The 18,741-nt window shown below is 38.9% G+C and overlaps 1 long non-coding RNA gene and 1 pseudogene across 1 annotated transcript in view; one reads left to right on the top strand and one right to left on the bottom strand.

Moving 5' to 3' along the window:
- The window catches only part of LOC137217354 (uncharacterized), a 574,439-nt gene that overhangs the window by 444,183 nt on the left and 111,515 nt on the right, over positions 1–18,741 (bottom strand). The gene's annotated exons all lie outside the window — the stretch shown is intronic.
- Positions 17,228–17,771, top strand: LOC137217252 (ferritin light chain pseudogene; annotated as a pseudogene).

Raw genomic sequence — 18,741 nt, 5'->3', positions numbered from 1 at the left:
TTCTTGAGATTCACTAGGCAATAGTAAGTTTGCTTATTTACAAAAGACAGAACTGCATCAATAGATATCATCCATGAAATAAAACTCAGATGGTACCCCTGGGAAACAGATTTTCCCCAGATACTCTTAAAATCCCCACAGTGGTCAACCAACTGTTCTACCCTGTCTGCCTTTTGCATGGACAGAAATTGCTTTCTTTCTTGAATTCAACAGAGATTTGGCTTTTTCTAAGGCAGCCCTCAGGGACATTCTGAAAGCTTTCTCTAGATGGTATCATTTATTTATCTGTCACAAAGAAACTCAAGCAAAAAGCCACGCTGTAAGTAACAACTAGAATTACATCTGAAGTCCTTCTCCCCTTATGCTCAGGTCAAGGTCTGGCTGTATAGTTCTCAACCAGAGAGTAAGTCATTGTTACTATTTGGTAGAGGGAAGCAAAGTGGGGAAAAGTGAAGCAACTCTTTTAGGGAACAAAAATAAATCAGTGAAACTCAATAATCTGCCTTCTTCAGTTGGAGAGCATGCTTTTATCTTCCCTTTCAAGAATAGATATGGAAATGCTTATCTTTCCCTTCAATCAAATCAATGAAAATTTTCCTCATGTTGCTAATGAGAATTCTGAAGACACTTCCAAATGAGTTTTGACATCATCTTTAGGATTAAAGGAAATACGTTTAAATAAAAGTTGGGAAGACTGCAGCAAAAAAAATCATCAAAACAAAATTTAGCATTTCAGCTTAGGAGGCATCTTCTATTAGTAGACTAAAGATTGTATTTTTAAAGTCCTGCCTATTATAAAAACCACCAACTTCTGAGAAAAGTTTTATTTCAAAGACTTGGTGGGGCTTCAAAGAACATGCACCCAGCACAACACAGGCAATCGATCTACTGGATGACTCAGTGAGTTAACACCAGATTTTAGTGTTTCAAGAATTCATTAAGTGATACTTTGTCTCAATCATGTGTATAAATCTGTATCTCTCTGCAAATGAATATACACTGATGGCGTATGTCTGTACAAGTGAATTATACATGAACTATAAAGAATTAATAAGCAGAAACCTCAATTAGAATTGGGAGATCAGAAGGGGGAGCTCTCATGCCCTGTGATGATAGCAGAGCCCAACAGGAAGAGGAAAGACTCCCTTTCTTTCCTGGCAAGGTCTCAGCCAATGAAAAGACGTGGACTCTTTGTTCACTACAGCCCTCCCAATTTTCTTTTCCTCTCTATAAAAAATGTTCTCCTTCTTTGCCCTGCGGGGACTTGCACGTGGCTTCCCATGGTTGCAGACCCTGAATGGCAATTTTCTGCTGATCCTATCTTTGCTGGAAAGATATCTGGCAGTCTATTTGTTTCTGGTCAACATTTTGGTGCCCTTTACAGGCACCAGAGAAGACTCCCTATGGCTCCAGAGCAGGTGAGCAAACACGTATAGTACCCACAATTGAGCCCCTTGTCGCTCACTGCTTTTCTTGCCAACCCTAAAGTTTGAAGTTTGAAGGTACATCTTTCTCCTAGATCTGAGCTTATGCCCCCTTTGCATTTGAAGCTCCCCGGCCTTTACTCGGGATCCTTTTTTTTTTTTTTTTTCTCGCGGTACGCGGGCCTCTCACTGTTGTGGCCTTTCCCGTTGCGGAGCACAGGCTCCGGATGTGCAGGCTCAGCGGCCATGGCTCACGGGCCTAGCATGTGGGATCTTCCCGGACCGGGCACGAACCCGTGTCGCCTGCATCGGCAGGCGGACTCTCAACCACTGCGCCACCAGGGAAGCCCACTCGGGATCCATTTCTGTCTTTCTGGTTAAGGCCTTGCTCTGTATGCAAGAACTTGCTTGGCACTTCAGTCTGATTTGGGATCAGACTGTTTGACTAAAGCTGGCCAGCCTTTGACCCTCTCAGGAACAGGGGTTGTTTCTCTGAAACAGTGCTGGTTTTTTCAGTCTTTGGCCTAGTCCTTTGGATACTGGCTTTAAAAAAAATTTTTTTTTTTTTTTAAAAGCCTTTGGCCTGGCTCTGGGACCAAGCTATCTCCTTAAGACTGGCTGGGACTGGCTTGCAAACTATTTGAATTGAACCCTTTGTTGCTGTAAGCCATTTAAGCTGTTTGAAAATTGTTCCTTAGAGGAAAAATCTCTAGGAAATGGTATCACAGTTATCTAAGCATTTTGAGGGCATCTCCCTACAGGGACCTCAAGTAATTTTATGTTTAAAAACCTGGGTCCTTCCTCATGCATATTTCTAAGTAAATGGACCAACCTGACCAAAGGCAATTTAGAATATCAATGGCCACTATGGGGAACTTCTCAAATCCCCAGACTTAATTTCCCTAAAACCAAAGTCCACTACGATAGCTCCAAACTTCCCAGAATTGAGTGGAATGCTTATTTCAACTAGTATTTTGAGACTAAAATTGCCTCTCTGCAAAATAAGATTTTAAGATTAGCTGAGGCAAACAGATGATTAAAGAAAGATGAAATGGCTCCCGAAGCCTCAGGCTCCTCTTCCTTGGCTTCTTTGTTTCAGATTTCACCTCCTTCCCTTCTAGGGCTCCTAAAAGAAATGAAAACACTCCTAGATTCTGCTATTATTGCAAAGAGCCAGGACATTGGAAAAGAGATTGTTAACAAATTTAAGAGTTTTAGGCCCCTTCAGGCTTCTAACCAGCCTTTGCACAATGTCCTCCCAATTCTCCAGGGAACTACAAGGGCTCTTCCCCATATTCCCTCTTAATCTGCTTGGAAAAACATATTTTTGTACTGGGGATGAATCTCTTCCAGTCCTAACTGACACTAGAGCCATATGCTCAGTGCTCAAACCCTCTACTGTAAAGCAGCCACTGCTGCTTTAAATCTCCAGAAGTTCAAATCAAGTCTTGGTAAATTTAAGAAAATTGAAATTGTATCAAGTATCTTTTCTGACCACAACGCTATGAGACTAGATATCAATTACAGGAAAAGATCTGTAAAAAATACAAACACATGGAGGCTAAACAATACACTACTTAATAACGAAGCGATCACTGAAGAAATCAAAGAGGAAATTAAAAAAATACCTAGAAACAAATGACAATGGAGACACGATGCCCCAAAACCTATGGGATGCAGCAAAAGCAGTTCTAAGAGGGAAGATTATAGCAATACAAGCCCACCTTAAAAACAGGAAACATCTCGAATAAACAACCTAAACTTGCACCTAAAGCAATTAGAGAAAGAACAAAAAAACCCCAAAGTTAGCAGAAGGAAAGAAATCATAAAAATCAGATCAGAAATAAATGAAAAAGAAATGAAGTCAACGATAGCAAGGATCATAAAACTAAAAGCTGGTTCTTTGAGAAGATAAATAAAATGGATAAACCATTAGCCAGATTCATCAAGAAAAAAAAGGAGAAGACTCAAATCAATAGAATTAGAAATGAAAAAGGAGAAGTAACAACTGACACTGCAGAAATACAAAAGATCATGAGAGATTACTACAAGCAACTCTATGCCAATAAAATGGACAACCTGGAAGAAATAGAGAAATTCTTAGAAATGCACAACCTGCCAAGACTGAATCAGGAAGAAATAGAAAACATGAACAGACCAATCACAAGCACTGAAATTGAAACTGTGATTAAAAGTCCTCCAACAAACAAAAGCCCAGGACCAGATGGCTTCACAGGCCAATTCTATCAAACATTTAGAGAAGAGCTAAACCTATCCTTCTCAAACTCTTGCAAAATATAGCAGAGGGAGGAGCACTCCCAAATTCATTCTACGAGGCCACCATCACCTTGATACCAAAACCAGACAAGGATGTCACAAAGAAAGAAAACCACAGGCCAATATCACTGATGAACATAGATGCAAAAATCCTCAACAAAATACTAGCAAACAGAATCCAAAAGCACATTAAAAGGATCATACACCATGATGAAGTGGGGTTTATTCCAGGAATGCAAGGATTCTTCAATATATGCAAATCAATCAATGTGATAAATCATATTAACAAATTGAAGGAGAAAAACCATATGATCATCTCAAAAGATGCAGAGAAAGCTTTTGACAAAATTCAACACCAATTTATAACAAAAACCCTGCAGAAAGCAGGCACAGAGGGAACTTTCCTCAACATAATAAAGGCCATATATGACAAACCCACAGCCAACATCATCCTCAATGGTGAAAAACTGAAAGCATTTCCACTAAGATCAAGAACAAGACAAGGTTGCCCACTGTCACCACTCTTATTCAACATAGTTTTGGAAGTTTTAGCCACAACAATCAGAGAAGAAAAGGAAATAAAAGGAATCCAAATTGGAAAAGAAGAAGTAAAGCTGTCACTGTTTGCAGATGACATGATGCTATACATAGAGAATCCTAAAGATGCTACCAGAAAACTACTAGAGCTAATCAATGAATTTGGTAAAGTTGCAGGATACAAAATTAATTCACAGAAATCGCTGGCATTCCTATACACTAATGATGGAAAATCTGAAAGTGAAATCAAGAAAACACTCCCATTTACCATTGCAACAAAAAGAATAAGATATCTAGGAATAAACCTACCTGAGGAGACAAAAGACCTGTATGCAGAAAATTATAAGACACTGATGAAAGAAACTAAGATGATACAAATAGATGGAGAGATATACCATGTTCTTGGATTGGAAGAATCAACATTGTGAAAATGACTCTACTACCCAAAGCAATCTACAGATTCAATGCAATCCCTATCAAACTACCACTGGCATTTTTCACAGAACTAGAACAAAAAATTTCACAATTTGTATGGAAACACAAAAGACCCCAAATAGCCAAAGCAATCTTGAGAACGAAAAACAGAGCTGGAGGAATCAGGCTCCCTGACTTCAGACTATACTACAAAGCTACAGTAATCAAGAGAGTATGGTACTGTCACAAAAACAGAAATATAGATCAATGGAACAGGATAGAAAGCCCAGAGATAAACCCACGCACATAAGGTCACCTTATCTTTGATAAAGGAGGCAGGAATGTACAGTGGAGAAAGGACAGCCTCTTCAATAAGTGGTGCTGGGAAAACTGGACAGGTACATGTAAAAGTATGAGATTAGATCACTCCCTAACACCATACACAAAAATAAGCTCAAAATGGATGAAAGACCTAAATGTAAGGCCAGAAACTATCAAACTCTTAGAGGAAAACATAGGCAGAACACTGTATGACATAAATCACAGCAAGGTCCTTTCTGACCCACCTCCTAGAGAAATGGAAATAAAAACAAAAATAAACAAATGGGACCTAGTGAAACTTCAAAGCTTTTGCACAGCAAAGGAAACCATAAACAAGAGCAAAAGACAACCCTCAGAATGGGAGAAAATATTTGCAAATGAAGCAACTGACAAAGGATTAATCTCCAAAATTTATAAGCAGCACATGCAGCTCAATTACAAAAAAACAAACAACCCAGTCCAAAAATGGGCAGAAGACCTAAATAGACATTTCTCCAAAGAAGATATACAGACTGCCAACAAACACATGAAAGAATGCTCAACATCATTAATCATTAGAGAAATGCAAATCAAAACTACAATGAGATATCATCTCACACCGTCAGAATGGCCATCATCAAAAAATCTAGAAACAATAAATGCTGGAGAGGGTGTGGAGAAAAGGGAACACTCTTGCACTGCTGGTGAGAATGTGAATTGGTACAGCCACTGTGGAGAACAGTATGGAGGTTCCTTAAAAAACTACAAATAGAACTACCATATGACCCAGCAATCCCACTACTGGGCATATACCCTGAGAAAACCATAATTCAAAAAGAGTCATGTACCAAATTGTTCGTTGCAGCTCTATTTACAATAGCCCGGAGATGGAAACAACCTAAGTGCCCATCATCGGATGAATGGATAAAGAAGATGTGGCACATATATACAATGGAACATTACTCAGCCATAAAAAGAAACGAAACTGAGCTATTTGTAATGAGGTGGATAGACCTAGAATCTGTCATCCAGAGTGAAGTAAGTCAGAAAGAGAAAGACAAATACCGTATGCTAACACATATATATGGAATTTAAGAAAAAAAAAATGTCATGAAGAACCTAGGGGTAAGACAGGAATAAAGACACAGACCTACTAGAGAACGGACTTGAGGATATGGGGAGGGGGAATGGTGAGCTGTGACAAAGCGAGAGAGAGGCATGGACATATATACACTACCAAACGTAAGGTAGATAGCTAGTGGGAAGCAGCCGCATAGCACAGGGAGATCAGCTCAGTGGTTTGTGACTACCTGGAGGGGTGGGATAGGGAGGGTGGGAGGGAGGGATATGCAAGAGGGAAGAGATATGGGAACATATGTAAATGTATAGCTGATTCACTTTGTTATAAAGCAGAAACTAACACACCATTGTAAAGCAATTATACCCCAATAAAGATGTTAAAAAAAAATATATCTCCAGAAGTTCCTGTCTCTGAACCCATTCCATTTTGTTTAGGCCCTTTGAAAGATACACGCCGTTTTCTCCTTAGTTCCTCACCCCTGTCCGTTTATTAGGCAGACTTCTTAGAGAAGTATCATGCCAGAATTTATTTCTCCAAAAATGGGGAAATCATTTTAGAAACTGACAGGAGTCGTCAAAGTAACCCACCAGATGAATTAAATGACCCTTTGGCATCTTTTATTTGTTCCTCTCTGATAGCACTAGAGCTGATTCTGGAAACACTGATCATTTGTCCCTATTGAATCAGCTACCACTTTCCTTATGGGCAAAATCTCCAACTGATGTTGGCAAAATTCACTGCATTCCTTCCATTAGACCCCCAAAACCTCTTCCCAGAATTCATCAATACTCTATAAGTAAAAAGCCCTCAAGGCATGAAGCCCATAACAGAAGATTACAAGGCTCAAGGCCTCGTTATTCCTTGTACTAGTCCCTGTAATACCCCTATCTACTGGTGAGAAAACCTACCGGCTGAGGGTGGAGGTTTGTCCAGGACCTCTAAGCAATAAACAACACTGTTATCCTTCCACATCCTGTTGTTTCTAACTTTCATAAGGCTACTAACAACCACTCCCACTGGCAGCAAATTCTTTACTATAATTTCTTTATGCAGCACATTCTTTAGTGTTCCAGTTGATGAAGCTAGCCAATATACCTTTCTTGCCTTCACTTGGGAAGAAAAGCAATTCACCTAGACAGTAATGCCTCAGGGTTGTACCGAGAAAGTCCTTATTTCTCGCAAATCCTGAAGGCTGATCTGAATGATATAAAGTTCCCTAGGGGTTCTGCTTTGTTGTAATATGTGAATGATTTGCTTCTTTGCTCTCTTTCTCAAGTCTCCTTACAGGAGGACACATCCACATGCTAAAGCTTTTAGCCTTAAGGGACACAGAGTCACCAAAGAAAACTGCAGTTTTCCCAAACCCAGGTTTGTTATTTAGGATATCAGGATAAGGGCTACAGCTAGATCCAGAGAGTTTCCTAAGTTTCCCAAAACTAAGCACCAATTGCAAGGTTTTCTCAGCCTAGTTGGTTATTGCCAAAATCGGATTCCAAATTTCTCTCTTATGGCCAAACCTTTATATGTTTTACTAAACAGTTAAAATTGTAACACAATTTTATGGGAAAAACCAGATGACATAGCCTTCAACGCCTTAAAGGAGAGTTTGAAGAACCCACCTGCCCTTGGACATCCCAATGATCAGATTCCCTTTTTCCTTTTTGTATATGAAAGGGAAGGAAATGCACTTGGGGTACTCACCCAAAAACATGAGGACCACCACTGACCCATAGAGTATTATAGCCAGAAACTGGGCCCTGTGGCACAGGAATACCCCCCTTGCATTAGAGTCATTACGGCCCCTGTCCTTTCAGTTAAGGCCACTGAAAAAAATCATTGTGGGATCCCCTTTAATCATTTTTGTACCTCATGTAGTAGGAGCTCTCCTGATTTCTCATCACACTCAACATTTCTCAGTCAGCTGCCTCACCTCCTATGAAGTCCTTTTGTTAACTGCTCCTCACATAACTCTTATGTTGTAATAACCTTAACCCGGATGCTCTTCTCCTCTCTGTCACCAGCTAAGTCCCTTAGGACAGCTTAAGGCTGACACACCACCTCCTGACTCCTCGTAAGGATCCACAGGAAATTCCACTGGGTAATGTTGACTTCTCATGGTTCACTGATGATTCTTATTTAAATGGTGACAATGGCAAATATTGTGCTAGGTGTGGTATTACAAATCCTTTTGAAGTTGTTGAGGCAACATCTTTACCTATGATTACTCTGGCGCAGCAGGCTTAATTATAAGCTCTTACATGGGCTTGTGTTTTATAGCCAAGGACAAAATTGCCAATATTTACACTGATAGCAGATATGCTTTTGGAGTAGCCCGTGGTTTTGGAATGTTGTGGAAACAACATTGGCTTCCTTACTTCCAGAAAATATAAAATTTTAAATGGCCCCTATATTTGGGAATTATTGAATGCAATATTTTACCTGCAGCTTTAGCTTTTTTTTAAGATTTGGGGGCATTCTATACTTGACTCTCTGGAAGCTAAGGGAAATTACCGTGCCGATATTTGTGCTAAAGGGACCAATAGCAGCCAAACCTCTGTCATGGTCCAAAGGGATATTTCATAAAATTGATATTGACATTTATAAGAGTGATACTGGAAAGTAACAGATCCCAAACATGGAACTGGTTGATGGCAAATGAAACGTGGGACACTCAATTCTCCTGTCTCCAGCCATGAAATTGGCAAACTCTTATTTTGCAGTAGTTTATTAAACTGCCCCTGTTGCATCTTAGGACTCAGACCTTGGGCTTACCAAAGTTTAGGGGCTTGATATAAATACTTTAAGATATTGGATTTCATTGCCTACTGCCTTTGTTCTTGAATAAGTGCCTATTCAAGGAGGGTAAAATGTATGGTCCAAGCTGGTATGTCTGAAAGAGGACAGGGGAGAAAATAGAGATACTTTCAGCTTATGACCTGAAATACAAAATGGCTGACAGATAGATAATCATGAATCTTACCAGGTTGGAAGTACTGTATGTGTACTCTGCTCCAAGCTAAACGTAGTGTGAACAAGTTTTGGGGAATAGCAGATATAGCAGGAGATAAGACCGGTACTGATCCCCTAGCTCCCTACCAGAGACCTTATCCTGTGAGTTCCCTATGTGACAGAGAGCACAATTATCTGCATTTTAAAGAACAGTCTATTAGGATTCTGCCTTGGGCAAGGAGCAGATTAACTGCACCCCCATCATACCCTAACCTACTATAACTTGTTCCAAGAAAGAACAAGATGCCATTTAACTAAGGGCTGTGTCAATGAGCATAACATCTTGGTTTGTTGCGTAAAGGCAGAAATTCTGAGGCCCAGATTCAAGGTCTATGACTCTAAGAGAAATGTGTCTTTGGTTACCAGACCATGAAACCGACCAGATGTAAACTGGCAAAAAGCCGATTAAGATTTTAAAAGGATTGATAGTCTGCCTGAAAATAAGCCAAAACAGTGGAGGGCAGTGCCAAGAGAAAGAAAGACATTCTAATGATATTGGTGGAACCCCTTGAATTTCCCAGTTAAATGAATGAACATATTCCTTTTTTTTTTTTTAAGGCTGTTTGATGTGGATTTCCATCACTTGTAACTAAGAGTTCTGACTAACACAAGGCTAAAGTGAATGGGAAGAAAATTAAACTGTATTGAGAAGTTTTGATATGCCAGAAACTGTTCTAGGTGCTTTCCAATATTCTTATTTAATGTTCACAATAACCCTGGAAGGTAGTGAGTATCTTCCCTTATTTTGTGTAAAGGAAATTGAGGCTTAGAGACTTAAGTACACATTAAAAACCCATGGCCACATTGTTAGTAGGTGGTGGATTCAGGATTTAATCTAAGTCCTTTTCATGCTAAAATTCATACTATTTTTACTAAACCACACTCCTCCTCAATAAAACGAGGATCATAATAGTGCTTGCCTCATAGGGTCATTATAAATACTTGGAATATTGTTGGGCACATAGTAAGTGCTAAATAGTTAAACAAAATGCATAAAGATAAAATAAATAAATAGACAAACAGTGGATCAAAGTATTCCTCCTTGACATCAGAATTTAATATAATCCACGAATGACATGCAGTTTGATCCTGGCAAATCCTATGATGTCTAATGGCCTTGATTATTTGAAATCTGTAATCAGAAGATGGTTATAGTCACTCACCAGCTTAAAAAAGAATAATTATAATTGCTGTAAACTTTTAAAATATAAAAGCTACCAAAGTCAAAGTAGATTTGGTTATTTTTTTCAGGAAAGCTAAAATAATTAAAATATATATACTATAAAAACACTATTTGGACATTATAATTCTTTCAGGGTCCCAAGCTGGGAACTTTTAGCATGAATATTATAAATTAAGAGACATTAAATGCAGGACTCCTGTAATGAGATTTCTCACTTAATATGCAATACTACACATAGGACTTGAACTTACTCCTATCTTGACTAGAATCTGCTTGAAAATTTAGGTAACAACAACTTTGCTCTATGCCGAGTTTCAAGGTATAAAATAAATTATTCATAATGAGTTAATTATCATCTCAGTGTGCCATCATTCCTATTTTTAAAATGATATTCAAAAGATTAAATTGTCAGGAATTTAATCGTAATTTGCATACACTAGTTTTAAAAATAAGTAACAGTCTCTCGATCAATGCAGAATTACAAAATCTCCCAGATGAAGATAACCTTCACATCATAATACAGATAGAAAAATAATTTTCCTGTCAAAAAAGCTAACAACCACCCTCAATTGCTTGAGGACATTTTACAGGTTATTTTAATAAATTGCCTCACATTCCCCTTTCCTATGAAAAGAGGAAAAATTATATCTCTAATTCTATGTGGGCCTTTGATTTTCAGCATATGGAGGACTGGGCTTCAATAATTGAGTCCATGCCTCTGCTCTTTTCCCTTGAATATATAGGTGGTTGATCATCACTGAATCTCTTAAACACAAAATAGTGACTGACACATAGTGCCCCCGTCCAAATTTCTTAGACTTGCATAGACGAGAAACTACCAGGTCATCACAGGAATTATTATTTTCTCCCTGAAGCCACTGTGAAACACAATGGCTGAACAGTATAAACTCAGGCATCTCTGTTTCCTCCAGACCCCAAAGCAAGCCTTTGTGATAACCAACCCCCGACACGTAAAACAAGAAACAAGGACCAAACATTACCTAATAGCAGACACAACATCCCTTCCACTTTGAAAATAATCAATAGATATAAAAACTTTATGATTTCTCATATTTAGTTTACTACCGGATTATATTTTGGTCTAGTACTTCTTCCTGCACAGAAATCCATATAACTAACATATTGAGAATTAACATATAGAATTAAACCATTTCACCTTACAAGCATATTTATTGTTTGGTTGAACATGTTACAGACCACAATTAAGTCTAGTTCTTACAATTTATTGCTTAACTTAATAAATGTGTTTTCCCCAAATTTATTACAAACTCCAAGTGTTAGTGTCTGAAGACGCTATGTAACACTTCTGTATTCCCATTGTATAATTTATCCCAGCATTGACACCGTATTCTGCACTGCTTCTTCAAAAACAAAACATGTTTGCTATGATTCTAACCAAATAGTGTCTAGACATCAAAAGAAAGTTTTCTCTAATCTTTCCACCTTTTCAAATACTCAGAGAATTTACTGGAGAGGCAGAGAAGAAAACGAGATCAAAGTTTTAACATTTTTTAAAACTATATGTTCCCATTTCTTGACAGATAAAGAGACAATGAATAAGATCTGCATCCTGTGATCAATAGAAATGTAGAGGTTTGAGTTTTATTATTTTTCTTGTGCTTGCCTTTAAAAAATAAATAGCGCTTGCCAATGACTTCATTACACCCAGCACTTCAAGGTAAACATAACAGAATTCTACTTTTCTGGCACACTGTGATGGCATGGTCTTCTTGGTAAGTAAAAGATGACATTGAATTAAAGAACTTATTTCTTTATAGGAACTCAGTTATAGCCTTCTCTGGTATTTTCCCGAATCAAATCCAGGACTACATCTTGTGTTAAAATTCTCATATACTCCCTTGGCACAGAGGTAAAGAAAGGCTTCTCTGCCTCCCTCTTTGATTTTCCTCTTCAACCAGGTTAAAATCCAACCCAGGATTTTTAACAAACACAGCTGTATATAAAAAACAATTGCTAGAAGACAACAGAATTCTTGACTTGAATAACAATTAAAAAAACAAAAACTGCTCGAATACCCAAATGCTACCAAGTTCTCCAATCTTCTGAAGCCACTCTTTTTATGTAATATCCAACTATAAAATGATGTAAATCACCATTACTTATACAATGAAAAGTCCCGCACCCTCCCTAAAATCCAAGGATTCCTGGGGTGCGGGTCTGTGGCTGCAGACCTGTAATCTCATCCCCAAATACATCCCTCACTGATTCTCTATCCCCTTATCATCATATGTCTGAAAGCTGCTGACCTCTTATCTCCCCTACTTTGTGGCCCTCCATCCCCACTGCCCCATCTAGCACTCTTCCTCCTTGATTCCCCAAAGTGCCAGTAACACATGGAGTATGGAGTTCAAGGAAGTCGTGTGGAATCAAACGAAGCCAAAACGAGGTGTGGAATTAAACTGGAGAAATAAATGAATGTATGTAGCAAAACAGAAACAGACTCACGGATATAGAAAACTAGTGGTTACCAGCTGAGGGAGGGACAAAGGTAGGGGATTAAGAGATACAAACTACTATGTATAAAATAAGCTACAAAGATGTATTGTACAGCACAAGGAATATAGCCAATATTTTATAATAACTTTAAATTGAGTATAATCTATAAAACTTTTGAATCACCATGTTGTTACCTGAAGCTAATATAATACTGTAAATCAACTACGCTTCAATTAAAAAATTTTTTAATTAAAAAAATAATAAAATGTTGCACCAAGAAAAAAAAAACAGGAGAAATGTCAAACCAATAAGCCCAAAAGTGACAATGAAGACAGAGGTGTAGCTCAGAAATTATAAGAGAGATGGCCTCTGCCTTCACGGAATATATATACAGTCTACTGGGGCATTTTGAAACATACTTGAGCACCACTTACACTTAAGCTGGGGCCTTTGTTATACACTTAATGTCTTTCTATGATGGTGTTTTTTCCTTTAATGAACCCAATGATCAGAGATCTGTCAAAGTAAATAGGAAGCCAGAGAGTAATCAGGTAGCTAGTGGTGTGTTTTATAATTGGCCAAGTGACTGAAGACCTGTCTTGAGTGAATAACTGGACAGGAAGTGGCCAGGGAGGGATAATGTTTTCAGAGGATCTGACTGAGGGCGAGCTGTATTTTCCATTGTCTTAATACTTGCCAATCATTACACATCTGTCAGTAAGAAGAGAGTTTGTTCAGCCCGTTCAGTGCACCTGTGTGATCATATTCTAATTCCCAATCAGAGTTCACTTGCTCTAGAGGAAGCCATTTCCAAATGAAGTGTTACTATTTCATCCTCCTGGTTTTATTCCTTGGTTTTTAGGGCCAAAGAAGTGCTGCTCAAAGGGTAAAATTTTCTGAAATATCCAGTGAGCTGAAAATTCAAGTAAGTGCTGGATCCTAATTATAAATAGAAAGAATGGTAAAGAAAGTACATCTGAGCATTGGATAATAGAAATATGTAATCAGAGTTGGTAATAGAGATGTAGAAATAGGCGAGACTATCAAAAAAGAATCTTTCAGGCACCCTTGTAATCTACTTAGATATTTCAGTATTTGACCTTGAAACAACTTCTGGCAAGTTGGATGGCATAATTTCCTAGAATATCATAGTGAATAAATCCATTAGCCCAATGACCCTCACTTGGCATTTTCAAAGAAATTTACTGCCTGTAGTGATAAGGTGTTGAACACTAAAAGCTGCCTGGCTGATGAAAATCCTGTTTGAAAAAAAAAAAAAAAATCTAGGCAGATTTCACACAGGAGTTCCACCAAATACACTCACACACCCATACTGTTAAAGTGCATTAAGGTCTCAGGATATCATGGGTATTACAAATTCTATTTCTTCTATGAAAATATTTTTAATCCAGCAAAAATGTTTTGAGACCTACTATGTACAAGGCATATGCTAGGTGCTTAGGGGAGCATAGAGAGGAATAAGAGAATCCCTTCTTCCTTCTAGTAACAGATAAGACAATTAGGCAAATAACTAAATACTAGAGATAAAAATACCCTACTGGGAGAGCTCAGGGAAAGAAGCAATTGATTCTTCCTTTTTAAAAAATTAATTAATTAATTAACTTGTTTATTTATTTTTGGCTGCGTTGGGTCTTTGTTGCTGGGTGCGGCCTTTCTCTAGTTGTGGCAAGCAGGGGTTTCTCTTCCTTGCGGTGTGCGGGCTTCTCATTGTGGTAGCTTCTCTTGTTGCGGAGCAAGGGTTCTAGGCTCACAGACTTCAGTAGTTGTGGCTCACGGGCTCAGTAGTTGTGGCTTGTGGGCTCTAGAGCATAGGCTCAGTAGTTGTGGCACACGGGCTTAGTTGCTCTGCGGCATGTAGGATCTTCCCAGACCAGGGATCAAACCTGTGTCCCCTCCGTTGGCAGGCTGATTCTTAACCACTGTGCCACCAGGGAAGTCCCAAAGCAATTGATTCTGACCAACAGGCTTAGGGGAGGTTTAACTGAGGTGACAATTGATTCATAGAAACCAAATTAAGCCACATCCTTTGTGGAATCAAACTTGAAACCACATCCTTTAGCTGGATTTAATACACGGTGGGAAACCTGTTTAAAGATTATCCTACAAAGGGAGAAATGTTATTAATGAAACAAAAGAGTTTTCGGCCATGTCATCACAAATCACACAACCTAAAATGCTATCACTGAATAATATCTGTCCTCATGGGAACTGCAACGTGTTACAAAAGTATATTTAATTCAAGAAGGACAACGTCATGACTCTTAGTTGTAGAAAGACATTTTGAACAGTGGCTAACAGAGCAGGAGGACATAAATATTCTATTGCTAGAAAGATATGCTGTAGAGTAGAACAGGAGTAGTTTGCTTGGCTTAAACATGCCTGTGATGCACTCTTCTCCCAAGACTATCAATTATTTTGCTTTTATTCCACAAATACCTAGTAGGCCTTTTATTACTAATGTACAGTTGTCCCTTGGTATCCACAGGGGATTGGGAAACCCCACCCACACCCCACAGTTACCAAAATCAGAGGATGCTCAAGTCCCTTATATAAAATAGCATAGTGGGACTTCCCTGGTGGCACAGTGGTTAAGAATCCACCTGCCAATGCAGGGGACACGGGTTCGATCGCTGGTCTGGGAAGATCCCACATGCCGCGGAGCAACTAAGCCCGTGTGTCACAACTACCGAGCCTGCGCTCTAGAGCCCGCAAGCCACAACTACTGAGCCCGTGTGCCACAACTACTGAAGCCCGCACACCTAAAGCCTGTGATCTACAACAAGAGAAGCCACTGTAATGAGAAGCCTGCACAGCAATGAAGACCCAATGCAGCCAAAAATAAATAAATAAAATAAATAAATTTATTTTTTAAAAATAGCATAGTATTTGCATATAACCTATGCACATCCTCCTGTACACTTTAAATCATCTCTAGATTACTTATAATAGCTAATACAATGTAAATGCTATGTAAATAGTTGTAAATACAATGCAAAAGCTATGTAAATACTTGCCAGTGTACAGTAAATTCAAGTTTTGCTTTTTGGAACTTTCTGGAATTTTTTTCTCTGACTATTTTTCATCCACTGTTGGTTGAATCCACAGATTTGGAAACTGTGGATAAGGAGGGCTAACTGTAAGCATGCATTTTAATCCCAGAAAGGAAACTGTTTGAAGAACAGCACTAATCTTTGAACTCCTTGAGGGCAGGGACTATATGCTGGTCAGCATAGATCAATACGGCAGTGCTTGATGACCCCTTAGGTAAACTGACAAAATTGCAAATTCGTAAAACTATCAAAAACCACAATTCTAAGTACCAGCAAAGCAAAATGGACTCTTAATTATCAGTTAACTCTTACGCATCCTACCAGACTTGCAAATTTAAATATTATGCCATATTTTTCAAAATAAAAGAAAGCCAGTAGAAAAATTATGGAAGAATCCACATAAAGTAATCTGATATATACCATGGGCCTATATTTTCAGTTTAACCACAGGTATTTGATCAGAATGAAGTGGAAAGCTAGCTGATCAAGGATCTGTTTAAATTTTTTTAAAATCATATCAGAAATATTTTAATAATAAATATGATGAGAGAATGCAGAACATTTTTCGAGTAGGTCAAAACTAGAGCACAAATGAATTTAGGAACAAAATCTAATGAAATGAGTATATCTTGACTTGGTGAAATTTATTTGAAGTCTTTTGCAGTTCAAGTATTTAGAAATACTTCCTGTTTAGTAAAATTTTAATCCTTTTATTCATTTGAGAAATGTTTACTAAACAGCTACTTAGTATTAGGCATTGGGTGTACAGTAGTGACCAAGACAGGCACTGTTCATCTTTTTGAAGCCAGGGCCAGCTTATCCATTAGGCATGGTGAACACAGTGCCTAAGACCCACAATACCTTTTAGGGGTCTACAAAATATTTTAATTTCCTTTAGGATGAGAAGGAAAAAAATGAATATAATCCTGGCTGGATTTTATTAGTCTTTATACTAATGCAGTCATAAAATATAATTTTAATATTTGTTATGGAGAAAGAGGCCCACAAAGGCAAAAGTTGCTAGGATGGGCCTATGGGGAGTTTACATTCTATTAAAAGAGACTGGCTAATAATTACATAAAGTAGAAGACTGTAAAAAGTGCTGAGATCAGGGTAAATGCAGGGCGTGATGGGAACCCATCTTGAGAGGTCATGGAAAGTTTCTCAAAAGCCTCAACAGAAACATGAAAGATGATAAGAGTAGGAAAGGAAATGTACAGGAGCAAGAATATGCATAGATCTGAGCAGTGCGCTCAGCACTCCTGGGGATCTGTCTCTTGCTTCAACAGTGTTTGGATGGAACAGAGCCAGGGACAGCCCCTTCCTCCAGCCTCCGATCACCCTCCAAACTTTTTTCCAGTCGCAACCTTCAGAACCAGCAACTCAGCTATCCTCGGCCTCCAGGACAAGCCAACATTATTTTTTGAACTTAGCTCCTTATTACCCTTCAACCATGACCTCCCAGGTTCATCAGAATTATTCCATCGAGGTGGAGGCCGCAATCAGCCGCCTAACCAACATGCATCTGTGTGTCTCCTGCACTTACCTCTCTCTGGGCTCCTATTTCCACCAGGACGATGTGGCTGTGGAGGCCAATTTTTCCATGAATTGGCCAAGGAGAAGCTCAAGGGTGCCCAGCATCTCTTGAAAATGCAAAACCAGCACGGCGGCCGTGCCTTCCTCCAAGACGTGCAGAAGTCTCCCGAAATGAGCAGAGTAAAACCCAGGATGCTATGGAAGCCATCCTGCTCATGAAGAACCTGAATCAGGCGCTTTTGGATCTGCATGCCCTGGGTTCTGCCCGCGCAGATCCCCAGCTCTGTGACTTCCTGGAGAGCTACTTCCTGGAGGAGCAGGTGAAACTCATCAAGAAGATGGGCGACCACCTGACCAACCTCCGCAGGCTGGCTGGTCCGCAGGCTGTGCTGGGCGAGTATCTCTTTGAAAGGCTCACCCTTGAGCAAGAACAGGAGTCTCTGAAGTCTAGCGGCCTCTGAGGAGCCCCTCTGGCGTCAGAGCTTCTGCCTGAAGCCCTGCTCTGCAGCCACTAGGCAGCTTTTTAACCGCCCTGGAGCCCTCTCCCAAGCCTTGGAACAAATGGAAACAATAACGCTTTTTGCAGAAGAAAAAAAAAATTAATGTGCACAGGTATGAAAGTAAGAGAGGTGACAGTGAGTGGGAAGAAGGCCAAGTACCTCCGTAAGTTTAGAGCAGTGGTTCTCAACTCAGGGCAATCTTGCCTCCCAGAAGACATTTGGTAATTCCTGGAGACATTTTTGGCTGTCACAACAGGAAGGGGATGTTACTGGCATCTAGTGGGTAGAGGGCAGGGTTGCTGCTAAACATCTTACAATGCACAGGACAGCCCTCCACAACAAAGAATGATCCTGCCCCAAATGTCAACAGTATGAAGTTTGGGAAACTGTTAAAGAATTAGAACTGGAGATTTAAAAATTTTAGTCTTTGCCAATTTGATAGCTAGAGATAGTATCTTGCTGCTTAGATTTACATTTCCTTGGTTACTAGTGAGCATAAATGTTTAAAATGTTTAAATATATTTATTAGCTATGTATTTCTCCTTTAATACATTTTCTGTTTGTGCCCTTTGGAGATTTTTCAATTGGTTATTGATTTGTTGCTTAGTGTCCTGGAAGAACTCTTTATGTATTACAGATAGAAACCTGTGTGTCATTTATGTTGCAAATATTTCTCCTACCTTATCATTTTCCTTGATGTTTTATTTTTTTCTGTGCAGTTTTAACTTTTATTCAGTCAAATCCATTATTCTCATCTTTTCACATTTTCTGCTTTTATGTTATAAAAGCTGTTTTCAACCCAAATTGCATAAACTGATTACTTTAATAAAATGTGATAAACAATACAGTAGAATGGTACGCCCCATACCAACAGTGTGGAGGCACACAAAAAATAGCCAATTAAAATGGGCAGAAGGAGCAGAATTAATTA

Source organism: Pseudorca crassidens, chromosome X (genome assembly GCF_039906515.1).
Source record: "Pseudorca crassidens isolate mPseCra1 chromosome X, mPseCra1.hap1, whole genome shotgun sequence".
Classification (NCBI taxonomy): domain Eukaryota; kingdom Metazoa; phylum Chordata; class Mammalia; order Artiodactyla; family Delphinidae; genus Pseudorca; species Pseudorca crassidens.
Note: the sequence above shows the minus strand (reverse complement) of the source record. Positions and strands in the feature narration are given on the sequence as shown.